This window comes from Typopeltis vanoorti, chromosome 21 (assembly GCF_054136105.1).
Source record: "Typopeltis vanoorti isolate ZY-2024b chromosome 21, IOZ_Tvanoo_1.0, whole genome shotgun sequence".
NCBI classification, from domain to species: domain Eukaryota; kingdom Metazoa; phylum Arthropoda; class Arachnida; order Uropygi; family Thelyphonidae; genus Typopeltis; species Typopeltis vanoorti.
In genome coordinates, this window is record NC_143569.1 from 86,999,960 (window position 1) to 87,021,743 (window position 21,784).

Genomic DNA, 21,784 nt, shown 5'->3' on the forward strand with positions numbered 1-21,784 from the left:
GCATAGGTTTTAAAGTAGGCATCTTCCATGACTTTATACATGTAGCTAGAGAAAAAAAAATAGTAATAATAATCATATATAGGAATTACTAGCAACCTATTGTTATTGGAAGTATACAAATAGTCGATATCTGTAAACAAACAAATGCTTACTCTTCGTCGGGGATGGTAAGAGTTGGAATTGGAGGAAAATGATTTATATATGTCACTGCGCCCACAGATAAAACGCTACCAATGCAAAGTAGAACTGCGATGATTATTCCAAGCTTTGGTTTCCTGGAACAGAATTTTTATCTCACTTCTAACAATCAAAGCGAGTTCAGAAATACAAGCAATAATTAAATCCAACAAATGGCACACATTCGTTTATTGCATATCCTGTATTCAGATTAATGTACTTCGTATCGTTTTAATTAATAAATGGGATTAATAATTATAATATATTAAAACTCTTGTTAGAATAATTATTAATCGTAATTATTGAAGGCAATTGAAAATTTTTAAACGAAATGTTTATACTGTTTACTAAATTACTGTCTTTTTTAAAAATTAAAACAGTTTTATCTAAAATAACGCACATAGAAATTCTAATTTTATATGCGTTAAATTGATAAATATAAATTTGGATAAAATTCTAATTTTTCAATAAATATATTAAAATTACTTAAACACCAATTTATCTTCTGTTATAAAATACTACTTATTTAAGTGTATGCCGTTTAATCTTTATACGAGAGGTTACTTTCAGTATGGCGGCTCGTGTGTTAGTGTTTCGTGTCGTGTATTATTGATGATGAATTGTGAATTTGATTGATATGTTTTTAGCGATTTATATTTATGCTTATTCATTAGTAATAGTAGTTAATTGCTTGCTACCATAAACAGTCACTTTATTTTCCATAGTGCTTTATCCAGGTAAGTCATTTATAATTACAAGGGCGATACGCTAGGCCTACAGCCGCTAGTATCGCCTTTGTTTGTTTCTTATAGTGACATTTTATTGCTGGTAGACACCTAAGAGCGTCTACGGGATTTGCTAGTGGGCCCTCAAAAGTCCACAGGATTATCTTTACCTGCTCGGGACACCTGAGAAATCTCTACTCTTTCTCCATCTGTGTCTTGAAATGGCAAAACTTCTGAATGACACCAAATTCGAAGAAGTATGTAAGGAATTCCTCAGACTAGGAAAGCTGTTGAGTGATAATTGGCCGGGAAAAGTGAAATTGTATGACACGTTTCCTCCCGAATGTGTCTCAGACGTTGTCGCTGAAGATCATTTAGAATCGGTGCCTTCTACTCCTTCAGACTTTGTAGAAGTGCGCGCACGCAAAAAGCGAAGAACAACAGATGAACTGCACAATGACAATACTGAAATGGAACAGGATTCTCAGGGTTCGGACGCCGCTATTTCTCCCAAAGAAAAGGTGCCTCCGATCATCCTTAGAGAAAAGCATAAGTGGGCAGCTTTAAGATCCACAATGTCCAATTTGCATATTGGCTTCATTAAGGCCAAAAACATGGATGAAGGCATAAAGATCCAGCCAGCAACAGTAATAAACTATAGAAGGTTGACCAAAGAACTGGACGACAGAGGCATCCAGTATCATACCTTTGCGCTCAGCTCCGAAAAAAACTTAAAAGTAGTCCTTCTTGGTGTCTGTGAAGACATTGACAACACAGCAGAAATAGCTGCTGACCTAAATTCTCAGGATCTGCCTCCAGTCAAAGTCAGCAGAATGTACAAAGCAGACAAGACTCCCATGCCATTAGTCCTTGTTGAGATTCATAAAATATACAAAGATATTTACAACTTAAAAACAGTCTGTGGTCTCATCGTCACACCGGAACCACTCCGTAAAAAATTATCTTCTGGGCAGTGCCACAGGTGCCAGAAGTTTGGCCATGCCCAGAATCTATGCATAGCGTAATACAGATGTTTAAAATTTGGAGACAGCCACCCAACCAATACCTGCACAGCCGAGGACCACCTCGGCCAAATGTGCCAACTGCAGTGGCCCTCATCCTGCGAACTACAAAGGATGTACTCAGCACCCAAAGAACAGACGGATGGAGGCAATCAATCAGCCCTCCTCCTTCAGTACAAGAACACCAGAGGCCCAGACATCAAAACCGGAGACTCAGCGGCCACAGTCAGAGACCTACAATAATAGAGACACTCGAAACAAACAAGAAGCTATGCCGATGTGACCCGTACAACTAGACCAAATCCAGAACAAAATCAACCAACAGCACCTAAAAACCTAATAGCTGTTATTACGGCCTCTCTAGCAAACATGCTACAAAATTTCAGCCTATCAAACCCTACTGAAACCTCCACTAAAAGATTTATTCGTGAAACACAGGTCATCCTCACAGCTCTCATAAATGAATAGTAACAAACTCATTCCAGCATCTCTTCAGGTAGTTGCTTGGAATGCAAATGGCCTCAAAAACAAAATTCTGGGACTCCGAGACTTCACATCTAGGTATCAACCAGATGTTATTTTAATCAGTGAAACTCATTTAAAACCCTCAGACAATCCTACAATAAGGGGCTATCACCTATACAGAAATGACAGACTACTCTGCAGAGGCGGCGGCACTGCCATCTTCATTAAAAACTACATTAAGCACCACTCTGTGAACATTATTTCAACCACTAACCTTAAGATCACAGGAGTGGAATAGTCACCAGCTCCACTGGCAAACTGAAAATCTACTCAGCTTACAACCCTCCCCAAAAATCTCTACTTCACTCTGATCTAAATGCCATCTTATGCATCAGAGAGCCCATCATTATTGCCAGGGATCTGAATTCCAAGCATCCTGTGTGGAATTGTACAACCACAAACAAGAATGGTGCATCCTTTACAATTACTTAGGATCAAGCAACGCTGTTGTGGCAGGCCCCACCGAACCAACTCATCTCAGTACGTTCGGCACTGCTGACATCCTGGATATAGCTATCCTTCAGGATATTAAACTTCAATACAGCATCATATCTATGGATGAACTATCATCCGATCACAATCCAATTCTACTACAGCTGGGAAATCAAGAATACCTATGTCCTCCTTCTCACTCCTACATTGCATGGGAAAGACTGTCAGCAGCACTCAAGGATTATATTGGACCTGTTCTTCACATACGCACAAAAGAAGAAGTAGAAACTGCAGTTACAAATCTCACACAACAAATTAATTCTGGTATAAAGGTAGCTTCCTCCTACAAATCTGCCAGCAAGCCAGAACGTTTGCCTGAAGACATCATGAACTTGATCAGAGACAAAAACAGAGCTAGGAAAAGATTCCGCAACACGTGTGCACCACAAGATAAAATAAATCTAAACAGATTAAATGGGGCAGTAAGAGATGCACTCAAAGCCAATAGAGACCAAGTATGGGATGAAAAGTTATCCTCCATTTCACCTACTGATCACTCCATCTGGGGACTACTTAAAACTATCAAAAACAAAGACAGATCCCTTCCCCCAATATTCTCTGACCACGGCCTTGCTCACACAGATGTAGACAAAGCAGAAGTTATAGCACACAACCTAGAGGAGCAATGCAGGCCTTCGTATGGAAACCTTGACTTTGACCACATATATAAGATTCACAGCAAGGTCAGACACTCACTCAAACTTCCTATCTCCAGCACTGACCATATTGCACCAACATCACCTGCTGAGATATATGACATTATTAAAAAATTAAAGAACAAAAAAGCTCCTGGGCCAGACGGCTTTACTAATCGGGTGATTAAACGTCTTCCCCGAAAAGCAGTAGTGCACCTGACCAGTATAATAAATGCAATTTTAAGATTTCACTATTTTCCTTCCACCTGGAAACTGGCCGACGTAATTCCTATACATAAGCCAGGCAAAGACCCACACCTACCGCAAAATAATCGTCCAATCAGTCTCATCTCAAATCTGGGTAAGGTTGCAGAGAAGGTCATCCTCTCACGACTCCAAACCTCAGTAAATGACCTAAACATCCTCCCTAAAGAACAGTTTGGTTTTAGGTAACACCATAGTACTACCCAGCAAATCCACAGAATTGTGGAATACATCACCACCAGCTACAACTGGCGCCAGTGCACAGGAGCTGTTTTCCTAGACTTATCCAAAGCATTTGACAAAATCTGGCATTTTGGACTACCGCACAAACTTATCTCAGCAGGTACCTCACTAAAAATGGTTCACGTAATCCATTCATATCTTCAGAATAGATCAATGCAAGTAAAAATCAACGGTTCTAAATCCTCCCAGCGCCACATCTTTGCTGGAGTGCCGCAGGGATCTCTACTGGCTCCATTGCTGTTCTCTATATACATGTCAGACATCCCACACAATCCGATGACTTCCATTTTGGCCCTGTATGCGGACGATACGGCAATACTAACCAGATCTCTCAAACCCCATTTCATTACCAGAAAGCTTCAAGGAAACCTTCTAAAGCTGGAGGGTTGGTTCTCTAAGTAGAGATTGGAAGTTAACCCCCAGAAAAGCTCAGCCGTTCTTTTCTCAAAAAGGCCAATGTCTCCTGTAGGAGATGTGTTACTATTCAATACAAGACAGAAACAAATTACCAGGGTGTAATTCTCGACAAAAAGCTATCTTTCAATCAGCACACTAAGTCTGCGTGCACAAAGGCATCTAAAGCCATAGCTCAGATGCATCTATCCGCTAATTAGTAGAAATAGAAGCTCAGCAACAGAATCAAATTGCAACTATACCAGATGACAATTCGTCCTATAATCACCTATGCCTCTCCGGCCTGGAGCCACACCTCTAATGCTAACATTATCAAAATACAGCGAGTGCAGAACAAGTGCTTGAGAATGATTGTGAACGCCCCATGGTATGTTAGAAACAATCAACTCCACAGACACACAAATATTCCCTATATTTTCTCTTTTCTACAATCCTTAGCATCCAAGTTTTTCCTAAAGACGTCCACACATCCCAACGATTTGGTTCAGCAAGCTGCAGCATACGATCCAACGGACATATTCAAATATAGAAGACCAAAAGCTATATTAGCCTCCTTTAGTGATGCATAATCTCCATGCCCATTCAGGGCGAGCAAACTGCTCATAAATTTTACCTTCACTGTAACCACAACAGATAGCAGGGAATATGAAAAGCATCTTTCTTCACCTCTAAAGACATAAATGTCAATTGTCAATTGTCAATTAATCTTTATACAGTATTTATAAATTTATGTTTATAAATTTCTAGAATTGTTTTGCTTATAAATTTATATTTCTAAAATTGTTTTGCTTATATATTTATAATTAAAACATTTTTATGTCACGTTTTTGGTCTCCGGGCTGGTAAGCCGGAGACCAAAAACGTGACATAAAAATGTTTTAATTTTAATTAAAATATTTTTTTTATTTTAATTAAAATAAATATTTTGAATGCTATGAGCAATCAATTAAAATCAATGTTAATCCATAACGTTATGAGATATCAGTTTCTTAATTTCTTATTGGTTACTAAAAATCAAACGTACTTGTACAGAGGGATGAGAATCAAGAGAGACATGACGTGAAGTTGCAAATCTGCGCTCAAGTACCAGGTATGGTGCATACACTGAAAAAAAAAAAAGATATTGTTCATTACTTATATGTTTGTTACGAAATTGTAATGATGACAAAATTTTAAATTCAGTATACCTTACTTCACTGTTTATTTTTCATCGCTGTACGAAGTGCTACCTGAACGTTCGGGGAATTTAATCCTTAAAAAGTTCTTTAATTCCTAATTTCCCAAGAACGTAGCTTGAAATTTTGAACATACCTCTTATTTCAGTTATATAAAAGAACAGGATGCTTAGAGCCATACGTCCAAGAAATCATTACAACAGGTTTTAATTATGAAGATGGGAAAGTTAAAATCTTGATCGATAAGAAAAACAAAATTTGATGGAGCGATGCCCAGTGGGTACCGAGGTTAACCCAAATATAGCTGGCCATTCCATTTTGCTAACAATTACACTACACGTAGTACACAGGAAAGGTATCATGCACACAGTCTAACTCATGATGTACAGGTATGTGGCGGTATCAAGAATTTAAAGGTTAAAATTACTTTTCTAAAGACAAGATCGAAATGCAATCAGAGGCTTACTGTACATGTACATTATAGCAACGAATTCATTTCTGTGGAGTCAAATTTATAAATTCTTATATATATATAATAAATTAGTATATAAAATAAATATAAATTTATAATGTAATTTTTAAATCATTACTAAAATATTATAATTAATATTTCTGGTAATTTTTTATTTACATAAAGTAATATAATTAAATTTAGTATAATCCACTTATTTTAATAGATATCCTTATTTTTTGAAAAATAGTGCATAATTTTGCTGTTTAGCAGTAATTAATAGCTTCTAAAAATGGCCTACATAGAGCTCGTCTTGACACATTTCACATACTACTTCTATCATTCGGCAATTCTAAATTAATTTTTAAAATAAGCGTTGCATTATTTTCCATGCCAAGATAGTTGTCAATGATAATAGCGAAATTGATAGAAAATAGATGATGTAATAAGGAAACAGGAAGATAAACAAAGAGGAAGTGTCCAATTTCAGAAGAAAATCTTAAAAAATATATAAAAATAAAGAAATAAGAACTAACAAGATGAAAATAGCATCATAGAAGAAGATGAAGGTAGTGAGAAAAAAGGATGAACATAAAATATTCGCCTACGATTTCCCTCGTCTTGAGCCAATTGCTGAAATAAAAGAAGTTGATCCACCAGTTCTTGTGACAAGATTTCAAATTCATTCCGACTGCATCGTCAAAATTAGGGCCGCTGATTATCCACGGTATAAAGAACATCATTCCCGTAGCGAAGATCAACGCTGGGGTCATCCTATTAATAGAAATAAAATTTCTCTGATTTTATTCCTCATAATGTCCATTGGCATCACACTAATAATAAAAACAATAACAAAAAGTAATAATAAAAATAAATATATATAATAGTATTACATAATAGAATCAATATTTGCGTGCCAAGCATCCTTCACGACTCTCCTAAGCCTACTTGTATAGAAAGGCTGTTGACTTCACATCAGTTGCTTTTATTAGTATCCCGTAATATAAAGCACAATCTTTCGTACAGACATATTGCTATGCATTATGGAAAGGGGCACTACCCAGGCTAGTTTGGATCTTTTTAATTTATTTAAACGAAAGAACGATGTAGTTATAACTTAGAAATGTTCCTACAATAAACATTAATGCATTGATCGTGTATAGTAAGCACCCGTTTAAAAAATTCTCATTATGTACTCGTGACACGCACTACCACCGGATTCCCTTCATAACTTTGTCTTTTTTAATGTAAGAAAATGACTCCAGGGTTGTCCTCAACGTTTCGTTGTTTATATTATTTCCAGTTCTTATCTGATTTAATATATTACCCTCTTTGGACCATCATCCCCATTGTGTTTTCCAATATTTGGTTATTCTCTTCCATGGCTATTGCCTAAGCAGCAGGTGTGCAGCTAGTGCCGCACATCTTGCTGTTTGTCCTTGCTAAAAAGCCTTGAATCGATCACCTTCGTAGTCACATTCTCCTTTCCCGTTAATCTTGCATTACTAAAATAGTGCAAGCAGACTTCAACAGGTAGCTATTAAAGCCGTTTCTCTTGAGAAGTAACCTGTCACTTGTAAGCCATCAGTGAAATTATCTCAACAAAACCCTTTCAACTAGCGGAATAAATGGAGTCTCTCTTTATACTTAGTAAACCACTTCGTTCTGATGCTCCTAGGAAATAGAACTAAATCTAAAATTAACTTAACTTTCTCATCATTCTGGTATACTTTGCTATAAATATAGCACGTTGCTATATGATATACAAATCACATCTAAGAGTTTTTTAGACGTAATTTTTTTTCTAATCTTTTGGAATGTTGAATCATTATCATCATTATTTGGTTCCTGTATTTCTTTCAATGGCTTAAATAAATTAAACAGCCATGTCTACAAATTAATCTCTATCTATCTTTGATTGTAACGTATTCCACATCCATAATGGTTATGCTTTGTGCTGTGGACATCACTTGGCTTTTATACGTGTTTGCGACTAACGCCACCTGTTAGGTTTATAATACACTAATTTAAGATGCAACAAATTTGTGAAACAAAATTGAATTATTCCTTCCATACATTACGCTACCAGCCTTAGCAGAAGGCCCAAGGTCTTGACTATCCTTAAATGTAGAAGCCATCTCGTGAACCTAAAAACTAACACCTAACACACTTTAATTTTGTCTTAAATAGTTTGAATTCTACAGTCCACTTTTTAGGTGGGGGGGATTGAAACTGGAGTTTCTGGGAGCTAAAAATTCTAGTTGCAAGTACTAGAAATCGAGTTCTTCCAATGAATGACAGACACAATAAAGAGTTCTTCTAAAACTTCTAAACTTGAATATTTCTAAGAGTAATAAGTCTCTGTATATTTTGAATAACTTACTTAGTTTTCATAAGATTACAAATTTTCTCACCGAATAAACGAAATTTATTGTTCTTACCTGAGATATCTTCGTATGACAAAAACGAACACATTCAGCCGACCGTTTGTAAGCGTCATGTATTTGAAAGTCAACACGGCAGTGAGAAAACCCCTAGAAATGTAAATAAATCTGAACTGTACGTGCCATAACTGTTAATTTTCAAAATTTAAGCTTAAACTCATTAAACTTTAAAACCCAACTATACAGACTTTTCAATTTACACTAAAAAAAAAAAGGTAGTAGCACGCTTATGGTACAAAAACAAGTTCCAATAAATAGATATTTATCAGTGATATTAAAAGTGCGCATGTGCAATTCGCACTTAAATTTCTACGAATAAAAAACGGTGCAGTGATTCGTTATAAGCATCAGCAGGACATTATTTGATGGATTTCACAAAATAATTGATTGGTTGTTTGTATTATATTCGATCACCGCCAACGTCATAGCCAGAAAATTAATTCGACCAATGGCAGCGTGTATAGCTGAAGGTGCACAACAATACTGCAAACAACTTGCATCAACCATCTCCTGTTTCTAACTACTACCTTATTGAATTTTAATACAGTCTAGTATTTAATATTTAATCTAGTCTGGTTAAAAGATCGGAATAATATTCACCGGTTATTGTTTTACCCTTTTCAAGATAATTAATAAACAAAATCCCTTTAGCATCCCAAAACACCAATGCCATGACCTTGTCTTCTTTGGCACTGAATAACCGGCTTCTGTCCACTGTTTTGACTGCTGTTTGGATTCTGGTGTGTAATGGTGAATCCAAGTCTCATCCATAGTAATGAATCGACGCACAAAATTCATGCAAAATATATCCTACACATTCTTTTGAAATGCCTATCGTCTCAGCAATTTCGTGCACTTTAATTCGCCGGTCATCCAATACCATATCTGCACTTTGATCAACGATTTCTGGTGTTACACTTTCTTCAAGTGGACGTCCTTCAAGTGAATCATCTTCAAGGCTGATACAGCCACATTTAAACTCGGCAGCCCATTTCTTAATTGTCGAAAACGAAGAGTGACCATAAACTTTTATGAACTTGGGATGAATTTCTTCTAGCGTTCAACCTTCTTTTACAAAGAATTTTATAACCCCACGATACTTAATTTTATCCATTTCAAGGGATACACACAACACCTTTGCTTTAGACAATGATACAATGACTTGCAGTTTCAGATGGATGCTTATGACAGATGTACCGACGTAGAAAAAAAAAATCTTGCAGATAGTGTTGTTATGTATGGTTGAGGCCGAGAATTTTTCGGACCACCCTCGTATTAATGTTTACGTAGCACACCGAAGGTAGTAGAGATTGCATATCGGATCTGTGGAAGCTCTAGATCTCCCATAAATATCATCTTTAACGAGGTACTCTGTGGATTTTTCAGTTTCTTCTTGAAATGGGTAATAGTAATCACACCAAAGATAGCAAACACGTGGATGCTTCAGAATACTGTTTTTATTTCATTGGACGAAACAATGATTGTAGTTTTGGTAAAGGTGTAAAATTTCAAAGAAACGAAATTCGCATTTTGTTAATATCACTTTCTCTGATATAGATATAGATACTGCATTTATTACTTAGATGTATATTTTAACTTGAACTATTACTTAGATGTATATTTTAACCTCAATTACTTTAAGACATTAAAAAATCCTTCTTCCAAGTATTTTTATGATATTTATTGGTTCCTTTTTATTTAAATGAAAACATTTAAACTATAGTATGGTGTGTTCACATTATTCTTTTATAAATATAAAAATTCCATATATACAAAAGAATAAAAATACCTATAATTAAAACTAATTAACAGTTTAACATTAATTTAATAATCAAGTTAAACAATTTAATGAAAACAAGAAAATTATTTAAATCTATTTCCATATGTAGTTATTGAGACATTGAGTTTTACAATTACGATAAACGAAATAAGTATCCGCAAAAAATAATATCGTGTTATAGGATAGTAAAACGTTTACCTTAAATTAATGTTTTTAGTTTTATGCAACTAAGTGTATGTTTTTTTTTTTTTAATTTAGTTATGTTCGAAGCTATTTAATACTTACGTGACGAAGAAGAACGTTTCCACAACCAGAAAAGCATTGTACACAAAATTGTTTGTGATTTCGTTGTAAAATACCTTGATCATCATCAAGTTCTCTAGAAAATATAAAAACAAAAGTCAAATTCACTTAAAATGTAAAGATTATGTAGATAAACATCAGATTGATAAACACAAAATATTACATAACCATCACAATGATTTAAACTACTGATTTGTTTTAATATTTTCGAAGTACATAAGTATGCATCTTCTACTTGTAAAATTAATATTCCCCAAATAAAATACGTCAGCATATACTGTATATATATATATATATAAATTTTTTTTTTAAATGTATATATATATATATATATATATATATATATATACACACATTTAAAAAAGATATTTAATGACTAACAAACCGAGAATAAGTTAGAAAACTTTAATGATGCAACTAGTTTCGGCTTATTATGGCCTTCATCAGGTATCCTTGTAGGTAGAAGAAACAATAATAAAAGACTGAAGATATTAAGAAAACTGAGAAGCACAGATAAATTGCAATCCATAATTGAAATAAAAAACGTTGTATTAACAGTGAAGTTGTTCTTTTTTACGTGCCATTGTTTATTGTATGCGTGTTAGTAGACTCTCGAGAACACCAGTATTGAACAACAGCAGTATGGCTTTCAGGGATGTTCGGGCGGCCTAGCGCTATGGATGCAGACGCCACTTCAGCAGGATTATACAGGCTTAGACAATGAAAATGTCGACATCGAGTTATATAAATATAAATAAATTCTAAAAATGAAATGCAATAATAAACAAAATAAGACAAAAAATACCGACAATAGTCACCAAAACGCAAACTCACAATGTGTAATGTTTTATTAAAACTAACATTATTATCTGTTATTGAAGTACGGACTATACAAAAGAAAGAGATAAGAAAAATAAATTCTGCTACAGGAATTGAATGCGTGAAAAGTATATTAAATTTCATATAATATTTAATTTTTCAATTTATTCTAAATTTTTGCGGAATTCGTGAGATAAGTTGCATTTGAAAATGGAATTAAATCTGGTTTCTTATTTTAATATCTTAACTTACTTGAAGGCTGAAACCTCAGCCAAGAACAACTGTGTCCAAATATCACCCAGGTCATACTGATGAACCTGATGCCGTGAAGAACTTTTATGTCTTCCGTTCCTGCTTCGCTTACAAGTTTTTTATAATTTGCGTGCATCGAGAAGGCGGTGAAAAATAAGCCAAGTTTTCCTGCAATCAGAAAAAAAAGTTTTCTTATAAACGAAGAATTATAAGATCCTTATAAGACAATTTCATGGTATGTTTGCGTTATAGCATCAGTCATGAGTATAACCCTATTGTTGGTCTAAATGCACCTCATCTGCCGTTCACCTGGCAAATCAATCGGAAATTTCAGAACTCAGAAAATATTCAGTTGTATATAGCAGGTGGCTGCACTGCATAGTTCAGGAAGCCTGGACTGAGGGACGAATTCCCGATAATTGGAGTAGAGCTCTCATAGTACCCATATATAAAAAGGGAAATAAAACTGCATGTGAGAATTACAGAGGTATTTCCCTACTGAGTGTTCCTGGCAAGATCTATGCAAGTATACTTGAGAAACGGTTGAGAAGAATTGTGGAAGAAAAGCTTGGTGAAGAACAAGCTGGATTCAGGCCAAACAGAGGCTGTCAGGATCAGATCTTCACTTTACGACAAATAGTTGAGAAAGCATTGGAATATAACAAAGATCTGTATTTAAGTTTTGTCGATTTGGAAAAGGCATATGACAAGGTGCCAAGAGAGAAGCTATTCAATACGCTGCAGTTATATGGTGTGAATGGGGCATTATATCAAGCAATACTTAGTCTTTATTGGAGTTGTAAGTCAGCAGTTAGAATTGAAGGAAGTACAGGAAGATGGTTTAATGTTAAATCTGGTGTGAGACAAGGATGTACATTATCCCCTCTATTATTCATTATCTATATGGATCAGATTGTGAAGGAAAGTGGTATTAAACAATATCTCCAAAATTGGAGATGTTAATGACAGCTGTTTGCTTTATGCGGATGATGTTATACTTCTAAATAAATCCGCTACAAGTCTGAAAGATTCTCTGACTAAATTGAATAGCTGTTGTAATAGATATGGTATGAAGGTCAGCAATAAAAAGACAAAGACAATGAAAATAGGCAGAATCATTGAAAATATCAACTGTGTTGTGAATGGAGAACCTGTGGAACAAGTAAAACATTTCAGTTACTTAGGCACGATTTTTACTGAAGATGGGGTAAATTAAATATAGAAATAGACAACAGAATCAGCAAAGCTGGTATGGTGGGAAGTCAATTGAATAAATTCATATGGAATAAGAGAGAAATTAGTGAACACTAAATTAGCTGTATACAAGACAGTGTTCAAACCAGTTTTAACTTATGGATCTGAGAGCTGGGTCAGAAGTAAAACACTTGACCAAAGACTAGAGACCGCAGATATGAGAGTTCTGAGAAAGATTATAGGCGTGAACAGATGGCATCAATAGCAATATCATATTAAAAACGAGGATATTAGGAAAGAACTTGACATTGTCAGCATCCAGGAATGCGTTAGCAGAGCTAATCTCAGGTGGTATGGTCACCTAAACAGAATGGGCAAGGAAAGATTAGCAAAACAAGTGTTCTCTGCCAGGTTGGCAGGAAAACGACCCAGAGGAAGACCAAGATATAGGTGGATTGATACGGTACAAAGTGCGTTAGACGATAGAAATATAAGATCTGATAATGTTGGAGTCTTGACAAGTAACAGACTGATTTGGAGGAAAATTGTAGATAGGAAGTTAGTAATGATGTAAATTTTTCATGTAGTACTGTCATATCCTGTACACCCCTTGAGGGTACATGGCAGGAATTTGATGATGATGATGATGACAGCAGGAATCCATTACAATACAGCTAACAGCGATTGGCCGAAATATTAGGTTAAAAATATAAAAATAGTGATTATTTATAATTATTTGTATGATATCGTCTTCATCATCATCCTAATTGATATGTATCCTCAAAAGAGGTTACTATTGACAGCACTACATGATTAATTTTACTTTATTAATAATATTTTATCAACAATTTTCCTCCACATTTCTCTATTACTAAGACACTAAGACAATTTTGATTGAATCAATCCACCAAGATCATTATCTTCCTCTCAGTCTTTTTCCGGCTAGTTCGGCATTAATCTTTCGTCTCTCATGGCTTCTTGTCTAACGTTTTCATTCAGTTTAAGTGAACTGAATGAAAACTACCACCTCATATGAGCCCACCTCACACATTCTTCAATGCAAACAACGTCAAGTTCCTTTCTTTATTTTTAACATGATTCTGCCATTGATGCCAATCTATCCATTCTCCTAATTTTTTGCAGAACTTCTCTCTTATTCCATCTACGTTTATTCAGCTGCTATCCACCATTATATATATTCTGTTGTCTATTTCTAGATTTAACTTGCCAGCATCACTAAAAACGTTGGCTGAATAACTGAAATATTTTATTTGTTCTGTGGGTTCTCCATTCACAATGCAGATGAAGTTTTCTATGTTCCTCTCTAATTTCGTAGTTTTGAACTTTTTTTTTTTTTGGTGAATTTGTCATTTAATTTAGTGAGAGACGCTGGAGACTTGCATTACGGAGTACAACATCATCTATATAAAGCAAAGAGCTAAGTTTGATTTGACATCTCCAGTTCTAATATCAGACTTGAAGCCACTTTCTTTCATAATGTGATCCATATAAATGATGAATAAGAGTGGAGATAATGTTCATCCTTGTCTTACCTCTGATTTAACATTAAACCATCTTCCTGTACTTCCTTCAATTCTAACTGCTGACTTACAACAAATCGAATAAAGACTAAGTATTGCTTGATATAATGTCCTATTGACACCATATAACTGTAGCGTATTGAATAGCTTCTCTCTCTCTCTCTTGGAACCTTGTCATATGCCTTTTCCAGATCTATAAAACTTAAATAGAGATCTTTGTTATATTCCCATGATTTCTCAACTATTTGTCGTAAAGTGAAGATCTGATCCTGACAAACCTATATTTGGCCTGAATCCATCTTGTTTCTCTTCCATCTTTCTCAACCTCTTTTTCAAGTATGTTTGCATAAATCCTACCTGGAACATCAGATAGGATTTATGCACAATGAGAGCTCTACTCCACTCAATCTGGAATTAGATCTTCTGAGCAGGTCCTCTGAATTATGCCGTGTAGCCATTGCGAATTCCTTTCCACATTTCAAATTTTGGACAGCTTTTTCTACCTCAAGGAATGATATATACTCCTCTTTGCATTCCTCTTGTTTCTTTTAACAGTCTTTCAAAATAATTATTAATAACTACGATATGTTTTTCTCCACTTTTTATATCAATTTTATCATCTTCGATTTATTTTATAGTACTGCATTCGTAAACTTCTTCAATAGCCTCAAGAACATTTTGTCACCTTCCTGATATTTATTTTCTACATTCGCACCAAAATCTTCCCGTGACTTTTGTTTAGTTAATCTCACACATAGCTTAGCTCTCTTACATTTTTCTCTGTATTCCTTCTCCATTCTTTCTCGGCATTCCAAATAAGGGCATCTGCCGCCTTACATGACAGAAACGTTTGATATTCTTTCTTCTTTTCCAGGACTGCTTCTTTATTTTCTTGTGTCCACCGTGTTCTTATTTTTCTATCCTAGCAAAGAACTTCCCCACATGCTTTCCTGGAAGAATCAGTCAATGTTTCTTCAAAGTTTACCATTGATACCTCGTGGTTCGGCTCTTATTTCCAAACTGTTTGATTTTCTTCTATAATGTTAGTATGGTGGAGTCTCCACTTCACCTGTAAAAGCTGCTCAACTTTATTATTTTTAAAAGTGTCTTACATAACTGTTCTTTTCAATGTGCTATTAAGTTGTATCCTACTTAACACTGATGGTCACTTCCACCTTAAAATGCTCTGTAGCAGTGGTGGCTCGTGGCTTGAAATCGTGGGGGTGCTGCAACTTTCGAAATATACATACACACTGTAAGTGCAGTATATACGTGTTTGGATAAAATATCAAAATTATGGTAAAAATATTAAAAAATAATAATAAACATTAAAATATTGTTTATTATCGATAAAATTATATAGTTTGGTATAATTCAAAGTTACTTAAAAATAAAATATTCTTATTGTTTTGTTTCATGAAAAAATATTGTTTATTATCCATAAAATTATACAGTTTAGTATAATAATTATTGTAAAATAAAATCCATTATTATAACTCCAATAATGTTCTAAAATATAAGCTATAACAAATGTTGTCTTTAATTGTAATGTCCAAATATTTAAAGAGACGGAGTAAACACGATAAGCACTACGAACACTCTACTACTGGCGCAAACTGCATATAAACAACAGTGGAACTGCGCGACGGACAGTGCCCAATTACGCTAACAGCTCGCATCTCGTTATGATGTGAATATGCTTGCGCACGTAGCAATATGACACTGTGGTAAATACAGTATTGCTAGCGTCCTTCGCCCTCCTAGGTGCTACACGATGGATTCTTGATGTTTTTTATACAAAATAAGAGAATTGTATAGGATTGTTGATGATAAAATTAAATATTACAAGCATATATAAATAAATTAATAATATATATCGAGAAAAAAATTGGGGGTGCTGCAGTTCCGCAGTGCCTATGCATGAGCCACCCCTGCTCTGTAGACTCTTGTATCTTGAACCGGCATGAAGATATCAATATCAACAATAACACTAGGCTTTTCTTATTTCTTGTGTCGTCACTGCTCGTGAACTCTTGCACATGTTTGTGTTGGAATATGGTGCTAGTAATGACTAATCCTTAGCAGAATTCCAACAAATACTAATAATTATTATTAGCTTTGCTTTATCTCCAAAATTTCCTGAAACTTTTCTATAGGACTGGTTGGGTTCTTTTCCTACTCTTCTATTTAGATGTTCGATCTTTTATACCATAATAATGAAAGATATTCAAACAAGGTTAAATTCTGTCAGTCATTCATCCCTACTCCCGTATTATTCGATATCCACTTTGGTATTGAGAATAAAAATTCGCGTTTTATAGATTCATCAGCTTAAAATTGAATAAAAAAATAAACTATACTTACCTTGAACTCCCGGCTTTTTCCGTTTGTGTAGAAGGTCGACTATGGTGCCTGTGACGATTAAAAGCACGAGAATTCCAGTCACAGTTCTAGCAAATAAAATCAACAATTAGTGGGTTTGTATAAATCTAAGGAATGTTTATTCATAACCAAAAAAAAGACAATTCATTCTATCATAAAAAATAAATTATTGGATATGAAGATTCTACCTGGTTCCGGATTGCGCTATATGGTCACAAGAAGTAAAATTTATAAAGATTTTAAACAAATTCAGTTCCGTTAATTACGTTATCGAGTTTAACTAGTTAAAGTAGACCATGCAGCTTTCAATCTTATGCGATTCCTGAAGGGAAATAAATAGAAGATGTTCATAAACTATGCAATACTCACGAAAACTTAAAATATGTAATCAATGCAAAGTTCGATATTGTTGATTTTAATTTTTTTTTCCCCAGCAATCATCTAATCTGTCTAATGATAACTAACGCATGGCACGACACGTGACATTAATGTTTTAGGATGAATCATCTCCTTTTGCAAATTTATCAGCGCTTCAAAATTCTTTACATTCGTGTTTAGATTGAATCCATTGTGCGTTTGGACACCTTTGCTGTTGTACGTTTTTATACATTTTTGTGCTTATTTTAAACCCTAACGAAGCAATCCATTTTAGTGTGAGCGAAACTAGACAGTTTTTAATTTCTAAATAAACAATTAATAATAAAAATCTGTTTTAATCCAACGAAATATCACCATGGGAACACACACACACACACACACACTAGAGATTCCAGTTTACTTATTTCAGTATATTTTTTTATCCAGTTTTGCTTGCGTGCTGGATTAGAAATATTGCTATATTGAAATTCACTTCAAATGGAAATTGCTTTCGCGATCAGCATTTAACATGAAGAACTGTTTGGTTATTCTATTTTTTATTCTATAGGTTCTTTATATATTGCCAGTGATTATTAGTGAAGTAGACGACTGTTCTCTGAAAATTATTGCAAGGTTTTATCTTTCGATGTGGTGAGACTTTTGCAATCTGTTTCAATTCATATTTCAATTCTTGAATTTCAAAACCACATCGATAATCTCTATACAATCTCTAATTAATTACTTAATGAGAATAAATAGCATTTACCAACATTGTTTACATGTATTCCACTGATAACACAGTAATAATAATAAGATTGCTGAATTTATTGCAAAATTTCTCTACTCACAAGAAGATGATGTGTTCAAGTTCCACTTTGATTGGAGTGTCTACCATACATCGAGGAACGGAAGCCTTTATTGTTAGAATTCTGGCACCTAAATCGTAGAAAAAAAAAATTATTCACTTAACAACAACAGACTATTACCGGAAATGACATCCGATATATATCATGTGGCCTATTTTGGTCACATAAACCGTTCCAGTGCCGCTCATCATCTATCTAACATTGGCCTACAACAGATCATCCGCGCGTGAACATGCCCAACAATACTATGGCATTCAGAACGCCTTCAAATGTCATCAATATGTTTGCAAGTTGATTTACAGCCCCTCTTGAAATGCATATTTTTCTATTTCTCTTTTCATGTTATTCATCCGATGAAGTCTTCTAACAACACGAACAAAGTTGTCTGTTCGGTAAATTATTAAGGGTAAGTAAGAATCTGTTTACATGTTTACTAATTATATGAAGAGCCAAAGGCTTCAGTTCGGCGACATTTATTAGGACACCTTCTTGGCAATTCTCATAGAAGGGATGTAAGTTCTGTTGGCTACAAACTTGGTATTAACTAGGTCTACCTACTCACTGATGAGACCTCAATAAGGGTTGAAACCGGTCTGGGTAGTGACCTTCTCTCATAATGTAGAACAGTAATACAGCTCCTAGGAGCTAAGTTCACATTATGGGTAAATACCAAGAATAGTGATCGGAGCTTGCTCCACCCTTACTATGAGTTGCCTCAGTTTGCACTACCAAATGGGTCAGGTGTTGCACTTTCCAGGTATTTGCTTACGCTTGGAATCGCCGAACTTTATATAGTTTCTATATTCGGCATGAAACTCTTTGAGTTTCTTATTCGGCTATGAAACAATATGAAGCTGCGGATCGAATAACGCAGTGGATACTAGTGTGTGTGTGTGTGTGTGTGTGTGTGTGTGTGTGTGTGTGTGTGTGTGTGTGTGTGTGTGTGTGTGTGTGTGTGTGTGTGTGTGTGTGTGATATGGTATGCTTGTTCTATAGAAAAGAGTTCTGGACCAGGTAAACGTAAATACAAATTATTAAATTTGAAAAGAAAAATCCTACCCCATCACGGTACAAATGCCTTTTATTAACTATAGGGAGGAGGAGACGTCATTTTAACTCCTATACTTTAAAAAAACTGAAAGAATAGTCCAATCTCCACTGGTAGCCAGTCAGAGAGACAGCTGGCCTAAGATTCCAGCGTGTGGGTCTGATTTATTTATTTATTTATTACTTTATTTTATTACTATTATTTTTTTTTTGAATTTACAGAACGAAAAATCCCAGTTTCCAATAACGAAAACTTGCTCTTGCCGTGCTCGACTAACTCTGGAACCAGTCGAACCAGTTGTGAGCGAGTAGGATCTAATTCAGAACGGTCCTTCTTCAGGCAGCCTAGCACTATGGATGCAAATGTCATTTCCGTAGGTACTATAGGTTCACAACTTTCCGTGAATGGGAGTCACATGAATAAATGAAAAATAACGTGGGAATACATTTTAGAAATGGCTTGCGGCATTCATTTTGTATTCAGCTATTATGACATTTTGAAATCTTCCCTCCGCCTGCACGCGCGCACAAACGCACACGCACACACTCATACGTAGTGCTTTTTGTCTGTAGAAAAAGAGGAACCTGATATCAATGAAATAATCTTTAGAAAAAACTACTTTTTTTGGATTTTATAGAACCGGTGATGAGACCACAAACATCTGATGCGAAAAACAAAGTGAAAATGTCAGACTCTTGTATACGCATTGTCACATGTCATGGTTAACCTCTAATGAAAAAACTGGATGCAGAAGCTTATCATTTTTCAAGAATCCTTCACCATCGTACTAGACTGGCTAACCCAAATTCAGCCACGATATTAGCGAAATCTATTCATTTACTCAAAATAACATAGCAATAGACATATTATTTTTTTCACTTATTGAACTTATTGAAATTTTGTCATAGGGTTACCAAGTAATTTTATAAACTTGTTTATTTTACTCCTAATCCCACAAACAATTAAGTTTGCGCCTGAACGTAGTTCAAGTCTAAAGGTGTTGCAACACCACGGCAACTCATTGTAAAGGTGGGTAAAGCTCTGATCAATATTCTTAGTATTTTCCCATAATGTAAATAAAGCGCATCTCACTAAAAGATGTATACTGCAATACATTATGGGTGGGGTCACTACTCAGACCGGTTTCAACCTTTTTTGAGGTCTCCTCAGTGAGTACCTAGACCCTGAATACCAAGGTTTTAGTAATACAGAGCCTTATCAACTTTACCTATACATACAAGTTGCTACAAGGTGTTTTTATTTGAATAAGAATCTCTGGAGGAGATATAGATGTAAATAAGTTTTCTTGTATTTTTTTTTTACCTTGGGTAATGTATATTATTTTACCCACCTTTACAATATGTTGCCCTGGTGTTGTACCATTGTTAGACTTGAACTATGTTTCAGGTGCAAACTTAATTGTTTGCTTACTTGGGATTAGGAGTTAAAATAACCAAGTTTATAAAATTACTTGATTATCCTAATATACATTACCCAAGATGAAAAAAAAAAAAACTTATTTATATATATATATATATATATCATACTAAATATTCTAGTATAAGTTGAAAAATTAGACTTACTCTCTTTGGCTACCTTCTCGACATCTTCCCGTGAACATACTGACGGAACACAAACCCCAACTTGAGACTTTACTCCGTAGAAGACATCTACCACCTGTTCAATGTATTTCATGGCCTATAAAAATAAAAAAAATATGTACGGAACCTTGCCCGAGCAGTTTTGTTATGCTCAAGAAACTGATTTACCCAGTTAATTTAACGCCTCCTGCAACAGTATTAAACAACTCGTAAAAAAGAAAAATGTAAATCTTACTACGAGGTGATCGACTTACCGAATCATTGGGATCGGCCGAAATCAATTTACCAATAGTGATATTGGGAGTAAACGGAGGAAGTCGGGGTTCAAAGTTCACACTGCAATATTGGCCACGAAATTCTTCTTTGCCATTTCGGTTTGGAACTCTAATGGCAATGCACTGATCGTAGGATCCATATTCTGTCATCGATCCTTCGAATAACCCTGTGAGCATTTTGCCAGAAGCATCTAACACTGTAAGAAAAATGCTGCTGTAGGTTTGTAGCAAAGTTATTGTTATATAATACAAATAAATTAAAGTTACTGGGAAGACGTAGATCCAGGATGAACTTTTATATTTCATACGGCAGAGAAGGCAAAGGATTTTGCAATAATAGTAATGGGGATTTGAACATGAAAGAACGTATTACAAAATCGATTAAATGCAATCCAAAGAAGTGCTACTCTAGCAAGGAAAACTGAATCATCTAAATTTCTTGGAGGTTGGGAAGATTTGGTGAAGGCGAATAAGAAAATTTGAATCATTTTGTAGACTGCTAATAATAATATTTAAATAAATAATATAAGAACTAATAATAACTGTTAGAAATTAACACCATAGATCCGATATATACCGCACTACTAGATGATACACAGTGGTTAAAATATTTATGAAATATAAAAAATGAATATAAATAAATATAAGCTGACAATGCATGTGTTTTCAGTCAGTTTTTGCTTATTTTTCAGTTAACCATTTCTTCTCCTATTAATTTTTCGCGTTTGCTTTGAAGATACCGACCATTGCAGGGACCTTTACATTTTTTTTTTTAAATCTACGTAACTTTCAGGAAAAC